Source organism: Papio anubis, chromosome 15 (assembly GCF_008728515.1).
Source record: "Papio anubis isolate 15944 chromosome 15, Panubis1.0, whole genome shotgun sequence".
Classification (NCBI taxonomy): Eukaryota; Metazoa; Chordata; class Mammalia; order Primates; family Cercopithecidae; genus Papio; species Papio anubis.
The window spans coordinates 39,777,468-39,790,460 of record NC_044990.1 but is presented as its reverse complement, the minus strand read 5'-3'; the positions used below and the strand labels follow the sequence as shown (position 1 = coordinate 39,790,460).

At 35.9% G+C, this 12,993-nt stretch overlaps 1 long non-coding RNA gene across 5 annotated transcripts in view; it reads right to left on the bottom strand.

The window, feature by feature from the left end:
* Window positions 1-12,993, bottom strand: part of LOC103879286 — a 160,644-nt gene that overhangs the window by 69,150 nt on the left and 78,501 nt on the right. For 3 of the 5 annotated variants that reach the window (XR_002518405.2, XR_002518406.2, XR_001896912.3), the window contains exon 3: window positions 3,079-3,401. The exons of the other annotated variants lie outside the window; for them this stretch is intronic. This is a non-coding gene — a long non-coding RNA (uncharacterized LOC103879286). The remainder of the gene's footprint in view (window positions 1-3,078; window positions 3,402-12,993) is intronic. 5 annotated transcript variants of the gene reach the window in all.

Here is a 12,993-nt window from a genome sequence, read left to right as displayed (position 1 = left end):
ACTTACCTGTGTCAGAAAGTTCAACCCGAGGTTCACAATGATATAATGATAGGAAAGTAGACTATGAAGGAGATAAATTGGGTAAAGATGGTAAAGAAAGTGAAGTATCTTATTACATAGAAAATAATGAACTAGAGGATTTACCACACTATCATGCCATTCAATTATTTCTAATGTCAGAAGAAGAAAAAAAAATCTTCAAAATTCAGAACTGCTAAAAAACCTACTACTGTCTGCAGCTTATAATTACCTGGTTTTTGATTTGAGAAAAACCGTGTTGTCATGAAAAATGTGGAAAAGTATAAATTGATAGAAGAGACTGGCTCAAAAATATCAATAATCTGTCAGTAGGTTAATGATTAAATAAATATAGAATGTGTATAATATGTACTATTAGCCAATAAAAATATCAAACCTCTGTGTACAAATTAGGAAAGATACAGACAGAATAAGTGAAAAGGAAGCTATAGGACACAATGTATAAAATAATCCATGCTTTTCTAATTCCATGGATGTGTGCATATGTATATAAATAAAATACATGTCTACACACATGCCTAGCAAAAAAACAAGGAAGAATACACAATAAATTGTCAACAGCAGTTATCTTTGACTGGACCTATCTTTGACCAAATAGGATTGGATGTCTGTAGAGGCCAGATAGAGTTACATTTTTATACTTGATATACTTTTGTTTTAAATTAGAGAATATGATTGGAAAAACATAGTACTATACGTGGATATATTTTTCTTTAGTTAAACTGAGGTAAGAATATTAATACATATCATCAAATGCTTTTGCTATCAAAAAGAATCATACAATTTCACACTGTAGCCTCAGCTACATGAGGAATATTTTGGGAGCTTTCTCCTGCATCAGTTTTTCTCTCTGTGTTCCCATCGGCATATTAACACAATAAAATTATACCATGCATATAAAAAGGATTCCCTCACTCTCCCATCCTTCCAGCGATCACCCCATTTGTCTGCTCACTTTTTCCTACTTACTTCTCTTCTTCTCTTTAGATCAGTCCATGGGGCTTTCATCCACATCACTTCTCTTGTTCATGTTCCCAGTGGCCAAACCTAATGGACAAACCTAATGGACACTTCCTTGTCCTCTTCCTACTTTGCTGCATGGCAGAGTTTAATACAGGTGACCATTTCCTCACCCTTGAAACACTGTCTTCACTTGGCTTCCATATTACTACAAACTCTGATTTCCAAACACCAGCAGAAATTTCTGGCCTCCTTTATTCTATCCTCTTCCTTTTCCATACTCTCGATACTGGAGTCTTGAGACTCAGTCATCAGACCTGTGTTCTTCTGTATCTTTACTCACTCCAAACTTCAAATCCCATGGCTCTAAATACTGCTGGTCATAGCTTAGAAGAATGCCCGTGGATATAGTAAACAAACCCCCAAGTTACAGTAAATAAACAAATTTATTTCTTATGCAATAGCTCAATGCAGAATTTTTCTAATGTATGAACTGTTATTTAGTAAATAACCAGAAATCTTATAACCAAAAGATTTTTGTATAATCTTCTTTCTCTCTCCCTCTTAAACTTCTACTCCCACTCCAGACACTTGACTTTTTGAGTTATTCCTTGTTAATTGAAGCATCATTACTAACATCGACACTATGATTATAGAGGCATGTGGTCTCACATGAGCATGTACTTAACAGCAGGCACAAGCTACATGCATTACATGAAGCTTTGATAGCTGGAGAATTAGACCACACATAAATAAGTAGCTCTACTGGAAAACAATGTTGTTTGATCAGGGACAGCCAAGTTAGTAGATCAATACATAAAAGCTACTTTAATTCATGGCAAGGCCAAAGCTCCTGTGAATGAATATTCACATCCATCTGATACTCTTACAGTTTTGCCAATTTCACAGGTATAAGTGGAGCAGAAAGAGCACATAAATTTCAAACACATTCATCCGGAAAGCAGAGATTATATAATGTTTAGGAAAAATCACCTGAGTTGAGATGGTATAAATTTAAAAATTAGGTTAGCAGTGGAACAACTATTTAATCAATTTATTTCACTGTATAATAATGATGATAATAATGAAATTTTTACATATGCCAGTCTTCTACATGCTCTCCATACATTCACACATTTAATCCTTACAACAATTCTAAAATTTAAGGGTACTAAATCCTCATTAAACAGATGAGGGCTGAGGGACAGAGAGAATATGTGTTTTGTTCAAGGTCTACAAGGTCTACAGTGAACAACTTGTAGCATCAGGATTTAAACCTAGGCAATCCATCTCCAAAGTGTGCAACACTGCTTCTAGAACATTAGGGCCATGAATTTCCAAAAGATAAGGAAGGATTGACATTTATAGAAGTTTTATGTTACCATTCCTGAGCTTTGCAAAATTGATATTTAATACTTATGAACAGCACACATTCAGTTATCTGCTATGGAAAAACATCTTAAGAAAAATAAATAATCAGGTCATCTTCTAACTAATGGCAGTATTTTAGTTGCTAGGTTAATAAACAAAGACAAAACCATCCATTGAAGCCCTCAAATCTATGGAATGCTTTGTCACAAGTTAACCACTGAATTCTAGAAAGCTATGGGATGTTTAATCACAGATTAAACCACTGAATCTGAGCATTATTTTAAATATTATTATTAAAACAGCAAAATACAGAATACCACACTTTTCCTATCTCGATTGCAAGCAAAGATTCTATTTACATTTCTATTTCCTTATCAGGGAAAGATTTGATCTAAATTTCTATTTCTGGCAAAGAGTAAAAACAACTATGAGGCAGTAGAGCAGAGTGTTAAGAGAACTGACTGAAATGGAACAATGACCCTCATTCATTAGCCAATGATGCTGCCACCACCACAAATTCCACAGCCAATGTTGTCACTGAAACCATTCTCCTCAGGCTTGGTTTTCCTATCTTGCAGACGGTAAAGAGAAAATAAAATTTTGTTTAATTATTCTTATTTTAATTGTATACTTGCAATTGTAAGTCTACAATTGCAATAGCATTCTTGATTAATTGCAACTGTATTCTTATTTTAATTGTAGACTTACTCATTTTAAGACTACGTTATCCTGTTCAGGACAAAGATCAAAGTGGCAGATGGCGTATTCTAGTCTAACGTACTTTTTGCTCCATTATTTTAAAACTACTTGTGTCACTTTTCTAGAAGGCTTGTTGGTATCCGGTGGATTTCAGGCAAGCCTGTCCCAGTTCTTCTGTGGACAAGGCCCTGTGATGCAAATCATGGTCTGATCACTCTCAAGTTCAGCTGGACCACTTCTGACCTCACCGTCACTGGATCTGATATATTAAACACCTCATGCATGACATTTGCTAGGTTCTCATCTGGATAGAGTTAAACTTTGGGTCCTCTCTGAAATATAGAAAAATTTGAAGGGAATACAGACTGAAATGAATATTACTTTCTCACAATAAAGAAAGTTGTCAATAATTCTCAAAAATTTCTAGAAAATACTGAAAAGTACAAAGAATTTTAAAAGTCATTATTATTGGTTCTACCAATAAGAAATTATCCCATATGGCTTTTTTAGTCTAGTCAATATACTTGAAATCACACTCTATTTCTATATTTTTCATTATAAATGTAATTTATTTTTAGATTACTAAATTTACTTGTAAAAATATTGGCAATACCACTATCACATTTCATTATTTTACAATATTTTACTTAGTTCTTTCATTGTTTTTGAACACCTAGCTTACAAGTTTTCATTAGTGTGAATAAAATTGCAGTGAACATCTTGAATATAAATAACAGTCCTTTTTGATTTATCTGTAGTATTAATGAATAGTATGGAATTAAATCAACAAACTAAACATCTTTGCCTTTGTAAGCTTTTTGATATGTATTGTAAACCTGTGTCTAGAAAGGCTGTGTACCATCATGTATTCTCAATGAGAAGAAACAAAAGTCACCCATCTACCAAAGCATTATCAATTTTATGCATTTCCTTGATTATATTTCGCTGATTTGATAAATGAATGTGGCATCTCACTTCATGAATTCAAATTATTTTGATTATTCCCAATGAGAAATGATTTTTCATTTTCTATTACTAGTACCTCACTATTTTATTGATCCTCCAGAGAGTCTTCTCTAAGATATGTTTACTCAATCCATTCTTTTCTTCTATTTTCTAATTCTTTCATTTCAACTCTAATTTCATAGTTTCATCCTGCCTGTTTCCCTTGAGCCTTCTGGGGTTTTTTCTTTTCTAAATCTTTGGTTTGAAAATCAAAATACAAGATATATTTGTTTTTTCATGTCAATATCTTATATCTGATCAAATACTTTAAGAATGTATTTTTTAATTTTTGCAATTTAGATATTTTCAATTTAACTTTTGTTTATCTTTAGTTTATTTCTTTCTAGCCATAAAATATGACTTCTATAATTTCTACTGATTATTTCTGGAAATATTTCACAAGTGTTATTCACCAGCTCCTTATTGAGATCAAAAATAATCACTCCCATTTTCTCACACCAAATGTTTTTACTTCAGTGTATGTCTTGCTGTTAGTAATTACATATTTCTTAGCTCATTCACTTTGTTATTATGTCTCACCCACTATACTCTGTAAAGATAGCAATCGTGATGCCTTCTTTCATCAACATTGTATTTCCAGAACTTAGATAAGGTTTTATTTTGGGAATCAGTGAAATGTGAAAAACATCCATCAGTGAAATGTGAAAAACATCCAAGGACTGGTGGTGGGAGTAAAGGCAGGGAAAACGAACACATCCAAAAGCTTGCCTCAAGAAAGTCAATGTTAGACATGAGTGAGTGATATTGACATTGCTTGTCTTCCACTTGGTTCAGACAACTTAGGGGAAAAGGCAGATAGCTAGAACATCTTCCTATCAACTTTATAACTGGGTGTGCTATTTCATTTCGTAAGGCAAATTGTGCATAGGCCATGGACTGATTTTGTTGTTTGCTTTTTCTCTCTTTGTGTGTGTTGATGATGATGTTTTGTTGCTCTTTTTTCCTTTTTTATGTTCTCCAGCCTATAAACCTTCCTTTTAAGACTGGAAATCAGTAACTGTACTGTAAATGGGGGAATAAATTCCACTTATGGGGATTTTAAGGCTCATTCCAACCAGCCACAGAAATTATGCTCAGGGAGGCATAGGAAATTACAAGATTTATTACATTTACAAGTACTAGAGACAGGAGGCAAGGCACACCACACCAGCAGCTATATGGGAGGAGCTCCAGGGGAGCAGGATCAATCAAGCAGGAAGCAGTTGGAGAGACTACAGAGGCAGTGAGGACCCGAGGGCAAGTGCCTTTATTGAGGGTTGGGATGAAGTACAAGCAAAAAGCAGGAGGGGATTTTATTTTTGTGATTGAATGACACGAGGTCATAGGGGAGGTCAAGATAAGGAATTTGTGGCAGGGACCAACCTTATCAACAGATGTACCCAGTTGTTTGACAGCTCACAGCCTGTTTGTGGGGATATTGAGGAATCAGGAATACATGAAGTTATAAAAATTTATAATATAGTAACCTGTGATAATAGGTTATTGATGCAAACTTTTTAAAACATTAGGTATATTTTTTCATCAGTTTTCAAGAGTTCTTAAATATTTCGATTCAGAATTCCCTGTTTTATTCTGAAATCTGGGTGATACTTCTTAGACTTGAAGGTTTTATGCTGTTGGGGTAAGATTTAAGTTAATGCATTTGTTCTCTCATAAACACACATCAGTGAAAACACTCTGTTGTCTCTTTATTCAACAGCTTCCACAAGCATGTTATTATCTATGAAAATTGGAAAACTCATTTAATTTGACCTGTGAAAAATTTTCTACAGTGGATGAGGTGTCATTTCTTGTTATCACCCTTTATTTGTGACATGCTCCTGGGAATAAGTTGACCTAGGAATATAATTTTCAAACCTCTCTTCAAAGAATCACTGCAATTACTAATAATAATGACAAAACAAGTCTCTGAATGATAGACTTTTTTCCTAATGCCACATATTTCTTGTTATACAGATTGATATTATCATCTTTCCTAAAGAATTATCGCTGAGCTTCAAGATCCATCATAAGCATCACTCCTCTGGTTTCCATCTCCCTAAAGTAGAATATGTGTCCCCTCCCCTGTTCTCCCATCAAAAACTATTTATTTTTTTTAATGTAACTATTATCTTTTTTTCACATTAGACTGTAATTACTTGTTCACCTGTCAATCTCCCCAAGAAAATTTTGAACTCCTTGATAACAAGTCTTCACATAGCCCCAGTGCCTACCATAGTGCCTAGTACATAGCAGCACTCAATAAATATTAGTAATCTATGGGAAAGGAGAAAAGAACAGAAGGATAAAAGAAGGAGAGGGAAAGGGATGAAAAGTAGGATGACTATAGAAATAGTCAGAATCAAAGTTTGATATTATAAGCACAGGAATGTGTGTGTACACATGTGTATGTCACATGTGTGCGTGTTTTTTGGCAAATAGGAATGAGATCATATGGAACAAATTAAAATCACAAAAATGTGGATGCTTGCTCAGTCTTCTCAAGCTATATTGTAGAGGTTTAAATCCTCGTCAAAATATTTTCGTCCTCTCTAGAGACTCAAGTTTTAATGATATCTGCCTCACTACTGTACCTTATTTGCTTTCTTTTTCTATCTCACCAACCCTCTGAAGAAATGAGTAACACCGAATGCATATTTTGTAAGTGCATGATAAATATCTGCTGAATAAATCCATGAGTGAATGAATGAATACTTAACAATGAAAGAACACCTAAAGCATAAAGTAAAAACTAAGATCTGATTTTCCTACTCAGAATTTTAAAAATGTACTTGAAATACGTTTATTCCTTAGTGAAGTGATGGTTAATATTTCAGTAGTGAGGACTGATTTTCTAAAACTTTGTTAATTAGATATGGGCAAATTCACAGTAATTGTCCTTTATGTTCAAAGTAAAGTCTGTTGACAGCCATGTCCTGGCCTATTCTAGACTAATAACTTCCTAGTCACCGGTCTGGCTTTGCTGTCTAAAAAGCAAAAGCTTTGTTAATTAGCAAATGTGAATAGTACTGGATTGACTCTACCAAATTAGATTTTGTTGACCTGCCAAAGTGAATTTATCATTAGCATTTATTAGGTATACACACACACCAAAAACAATTGCTCTAATGGGCTTTAGCATTCCAGATTGTTCATGGTATCCTCTTTTCACTCAAGTATAGTGTAACTGAAAAAAACAAAACTTTAGAGTCGAAGGCCTGTGAACATATTTCAGCTCTTCACCTTTCAACTGTAGGCTCTGCAAATATTATTTAACCTATCTAAGCCACAATATTCCAGTAATAAAATGGTAGTAATAACGCTTTTGTTATAGTATCATTATGATCATTATGGCAGTCTAAGTAGATCGTGGAAAAGCCTGCTTGATTTGTATCTCATAACATGCCTAGTGTTTGTTATATACTTGGGAAATCTTTTTAAACAGAACTAATAGGATTAATTTAGGACCACTACTATCAAAACAGTTTTGAAGTTAAAGAAGGTATGCTGGCTAGATTCATGAATTCATTTATTTGGTATACATTTATTGGGAGAACTTCGAAAGACTTGTACAGTTGACCCTTGAACAACATGGGTTTGAACTAATCAGGTCCACTTGTACACAGATTTTCTTCCACCTCTGACACCCCTGAGACAGCAAGATCAACTCCTCCCCTTCTTCCTGTCCCTCAGCCTACTCAATGTGAAGACAATGAGAATGAAGACCTATATGATGATCACCTCCACTTAATGAATAAATATATTTTATCTTCCTGGTTATTTAATAACGTTTTATTTTCTGCAGCTTACATTATTATAATAATATAATATGAAATACACATAACAAAAAATATGTGTGAATTGAGCATTTCTGTTATTAGTAAGGCATCTGGTCAATAGTAGGCTATTAATAGTTAAGTTTCGGGGGAGTCAAAAGTTAAACAAGAATTTTCATGCCGGGCGCGGTGGCTCAAGCCTGTAATCCCAGCACTTTGGGAGGCCGAGACGGGCGGATCACGAGGTCAGGAGATCCAGACCATCCTGGCTAACACAGTGAAACCCCGTCTCTACTAAAAAATACAAAAAATAGCCGGGCGAAGTGGCGGGCGCCTGTAGTCCCAGCTACTTGGGAGGCTGAGGCAGGAGAATGGCGCAAACGCGGGAGGCGGAGCTTGCAGTGAGCTGAGATCCGGCCACTGCACTCCAGCCTGGGCGACAGCGCGAGACTCCGTCTCAAAAAAAAAAAAAAAAAAAGGATTTTCAACCACACAAGAGGTCTGTGTCCCTAACCTCAGGTTGCTCAAGGGTCAACTGTATAAACACTGAGATATTATCTCTGTCTTCCAAAGGGATATGATCCACTTAAGGAGATAAAATACATGCATGCGTGACTACAATACTATGTAAGATATGATAAAGTTAGATTTTAAAAAGTGTTTTCTGCAGTTATATAAAAATATCTTCCCCAAATTAGTCTATTTGAACAACTGATTGCAATTATTCATATACATATTTTTTTCTTTTTGAGACGGAGTCTCACTCTGTTGCCCAGACTGTAGTGCAGTGACGTGATCTCGGCTCACTGCAACCTCTGCCTTCCAGGTTCAAGCAATTCTCCTGCTTCAGTCTCCCAAGTAGCTGGAATTACAGATGCCTGCCACCATGTCTGGCTAACTTTTTTGTATTTTTAGTAGAGACAGAGTTTCACCATGTTGGCCAGGCTGGTTTCAAACTCCTGACCTCAGGTGATCTGCCAGCCTCTGTCCCCCAAAGCACTAAGATAACAGGTATGAGCCACTCCTCCCGGCCACTCATATCATTTTTTAAACACACATTGTCACTGTAATTGCTATCAAAATTGACTTCCCAAGTTACGCTAAGAACTACTATATTATTTCCCATTGTAATAACAATCTTCCTTTATAATTGGTAGTTTTTGCAGCTATTTAAAAAGCCAAAATTTGTAAGGGTATTTTCAACAGCTTCATTTTGTTAGTAAAGATGCTTCTAATTCATAAGACAAGCACTACTGTAACAGTAATTAAAAAGGTATCTAGGTGGGTGTGTGTGTGTGTGTGTGTGTGTGTGTGTGTGTGTGTGTGTTTCCCCAGAGTCAAAGGAATTCCACGATTCATAAAGGAAAGAGATACATGTTAGTGCTGGAGTGTCAGGCAATGACTTGGAAACTAGGCCTTTTGTTACTGAAATAAATGAAAGAAAAACTAAAATGGAAGGAATGATGAAAAATAAAGAAGAATGGAGGCCGGGTGTGGCGGCTCACACCTGTAATCCCAGCACTTTGGGAGGCCAAGGTAGGCGGATCACTTAAGGTCAGGAGTTCAAGACCAACCTGGCCAACAGGGTAAAACCCTGTCTCTACCAAAAAAAAACAAAAAAAATTAGCCGGGTGTGGTGGCATGCACCTGCAATCCCAGCTACATGGGAGGCTGAGGCAGGAGAATGGCTTGAATCTGGAAGATGGAGTTGCAGTGAGTTGAGATTGTGCCACTGCACTCCAGCCCAGCATTGGGTGGACTCCAGTTTGGGTGGCAGAGTGAGATTCTGTCTCAAAAAAATTAATTAATTAATTAATTAAAAGGATGAATGAAGGCATGAGGGTGGTGCATAAACTAAGAATGAATAGACAGTAGTGTAGTAGTACCAGCTGAAAGCACACATGTGATTGCTAAATGTGTGAACTCAGATCTGAGAGCTTAAGGCAAACTGAAAGATGCTTTGAGCTTTATAAACGACTTCCAATATGCCACATTAAAATTTTGAACTTCTGTAAGACCCAAATAATTGTCCCCAAAAGACTGCTTCATGCCTTAATTGTGTCACTATTATTTAAAGATATTTTGCTAAATTCTGTACTAAGTATGAGTAGTCACATTTATCAATATTAACTAAGCAACTAAAAGTTGTGCTATTACATATTGGGTTTTTTTCCTAAAACAAATACTATGTAATTTCTGCTTCTCAGGAAGAAACTAGACTATTATTAATCTGTGACAAGCTCTTGTGCTTTGCTGAGTAGTGTAATATTTTAGTTATTCTCCTTACCATCCCCCAAAATGCCACTCACTAGCTCTATGAATTCATGCAAGTAATTCAGTTCACCGAGCCTCCGTGTCTTTTCTGCAAAATGGAAATAATATCTGTGTTTTTAAGTTTGAGATAATATATATAACTCTGGGAATAATACATACATAAGTATCATTATTATTAATATTAACTACTTTTTGCTGTTTATTTTCTCTCATTGTGGTAAGAGCACTTAACATGAGATTTTTCTCTCAACAAATTGTTTGTGTACATTATTACTAACTACATGCACAGTGTTGTGCAGCAGATACCCAAAGCTTATTACCTTGCTTGACTTGTAATGCCTATTGATTAGTAACTCCCCATTTCTCCTTCCCCCTTGTTTGCCATTTCTTTACCCTTCGCTTCACTTACCATTAGAAACAGCTGTCTGACCACTCTCTACAACTTTGGAGGGCATCATGCTGCATATAATTATAAACCAGAGTTCCAGAGGAAAGCACTTTACAAATTGTAAAGTTCAATAAAATGCAAAAAAAAAAAAAAAAAAAAAAAAAAAGAGAGAGAGAGAAGTAAACTTCTTAATAAATTTTAGTACCCCCTGGTACTCTGCAATAAATAAAAATTTAAATCAATATCTTCTCCCACACAAAAAATAAATTAAATAAATCTATGGAAGTGATCACACGCTCGAGCTATGGAAAGACAAAATCAGCCCTTTGCACCAATTTAATACACGTTTCAAAGCCAAAATACACAATCTCTAATCTAGAGGGACAGTAGCAAGTAATTACAAGTTATAAAAAAGCTCTAAGCAAAGGAAAAGATGACTTTAGATGCCAAAAAAGTAAAATAAAATGAATAGAGAACAATTTTGATAAAATGCTTACTTTTTTATAATAAACAGAGAAAGAACAGTTCTAGAATTGAAATAAAGTGTTTTTATTTGTGTGATGTCCACAACTGTCTTTAATGGTACTGAACACCTTAATTGTGGACAGTTCCCTCAGAGAATCAATCGATTTTCCTGTACATACATTATCAAAAGACGCATTTGCCTTTTAACAGCAGTTGATACAGAAGTAGGTATATTCCTCCCATAATATTATGAGGAGCTTTTTGGCTTTATTTCCCTTTTACCAGTTATAAGCCTGTGCACTGAAAGGCAGCATCAGACAAGATGCAGGCATATTGCTAAGAAGCTAAAAAATAAAGTTGGTAGGCAATAATAGCATATATATATGGGGGGGGAGCTTGAAGCAAGCATATTAACAAAGAAATAATAATGAAACATAACAAACACTGCTACTGTCTCTGAAAGGGAAGTACAACATGTGCTGTGGAGCAGCACCGAGCAAATAAACAAATCCTCTGAAAACAAGAAACTCTTCCCAAGAAATATTAATACACAACATTCAGATATACAACATACACAAGAAAATACAGCAAAGAGATCATCTGTATTCTGATCACCAAGGCCTGCTAAAGGCTCACTTAATTAGTCTCATTTCAAAGGGCTTCTCCTCCAGAGCACATATGGATGCAATGATTACCTCTTATATCAGTACTGCTTTCAGGGCAGGGCAATTTCTTACCAGCACAAGCGCTGCCTCTCAGGCTCATGCCTCATTCTTCCGCCACAGGTTCTGCTTCCCCACTGCCTCTCCTCCATTGTACTACCTAGCAATAGCTGCTGTCTACCACTGAGGAAGTAAAAGAGATATTAATCAGTTTCAACCAAGGCCTCGCAATTTCCTCTACTCTACTCAGAAGAGGGCTGCAAGAGAACAGAGTCATCAGAGAGAGAAGGCAGCAGCAGCGATAAAGATTCCTAACTGTGCTGACTTACACTCCTCTCTGCAAGGAACTGAGGAAATATTCAAAGAGGAAACTGTGGCTTCTATTTAGGAATTCACCTTAATGCACCTTAGCAGAACCTTATTCCAAAAAGAGGACTTGCCATTGAGTACCTACATCAATAACCTCCAAGAGAAAATGGTCACAGGTTTGCAACACTGAGTACAATGGGTAGTATCCATTTTGCCACCTATATGATTCCTAATTCTGTTACTGGGCATTGTACACCTCTGGGGAAAGCAGGGGCACATACATACAAAACACTGTGAGAAAATGGTTCCCATTTTTATGGGTGTAATTCCTATTACAGAAATTCTGTCATTATTGCATTATATTAAAAAAAGAGATACAATTGGGCCTGTCATGAAACAGACATAATTCACAGTAACAATGGCTAGTTCTCATTTTCATTCATTCATTAAAAATTACATTTATTGAGAGTCTTTCATGTGCCAGAATATCAGAATCTATTACTGATATTGTTCAGCTCTGGGTAAAACACATGCATGTACTCACATATAAACCGCTGTGAGACAATGCCCTCCTGTATGATATGTATATAATTCCTATTGTATAAATGCTAGCATTATTCTAACATATTAGAAATAGACATATCTGGGTCCATCAACATAAAGATATAATTCTTTGTGAAGAGAGCCAGATCATTCATTCATTCATTTATTCAGAACTATTTACTAAGAGCCTTTGATCAGCCCAGAGCAGCATGTGTTCCTAGAGAAGACAATATACAAGGTCAAAAATAATATCCACTTTCATGGAGCTAACAGTGCAGAGAGGTGGTCCGAAATTACATCAGCACTGCTATTCAAGAGGGTAAGTGCCCGGAGGGAGGAAGTGAAGGGCACCGTGGCAACACCTAGGTTGGTGAGGATGAGTCTGAAATGACTTCTGTATGCACTGGATATCCGGTTTAACAGGCAGATGGGTTAGGTTCCAGCAAAGGGAGAAGCACATGCAAAAGCCCTAAGCTAGGACAAAGAGAGTGACATTTTTAAG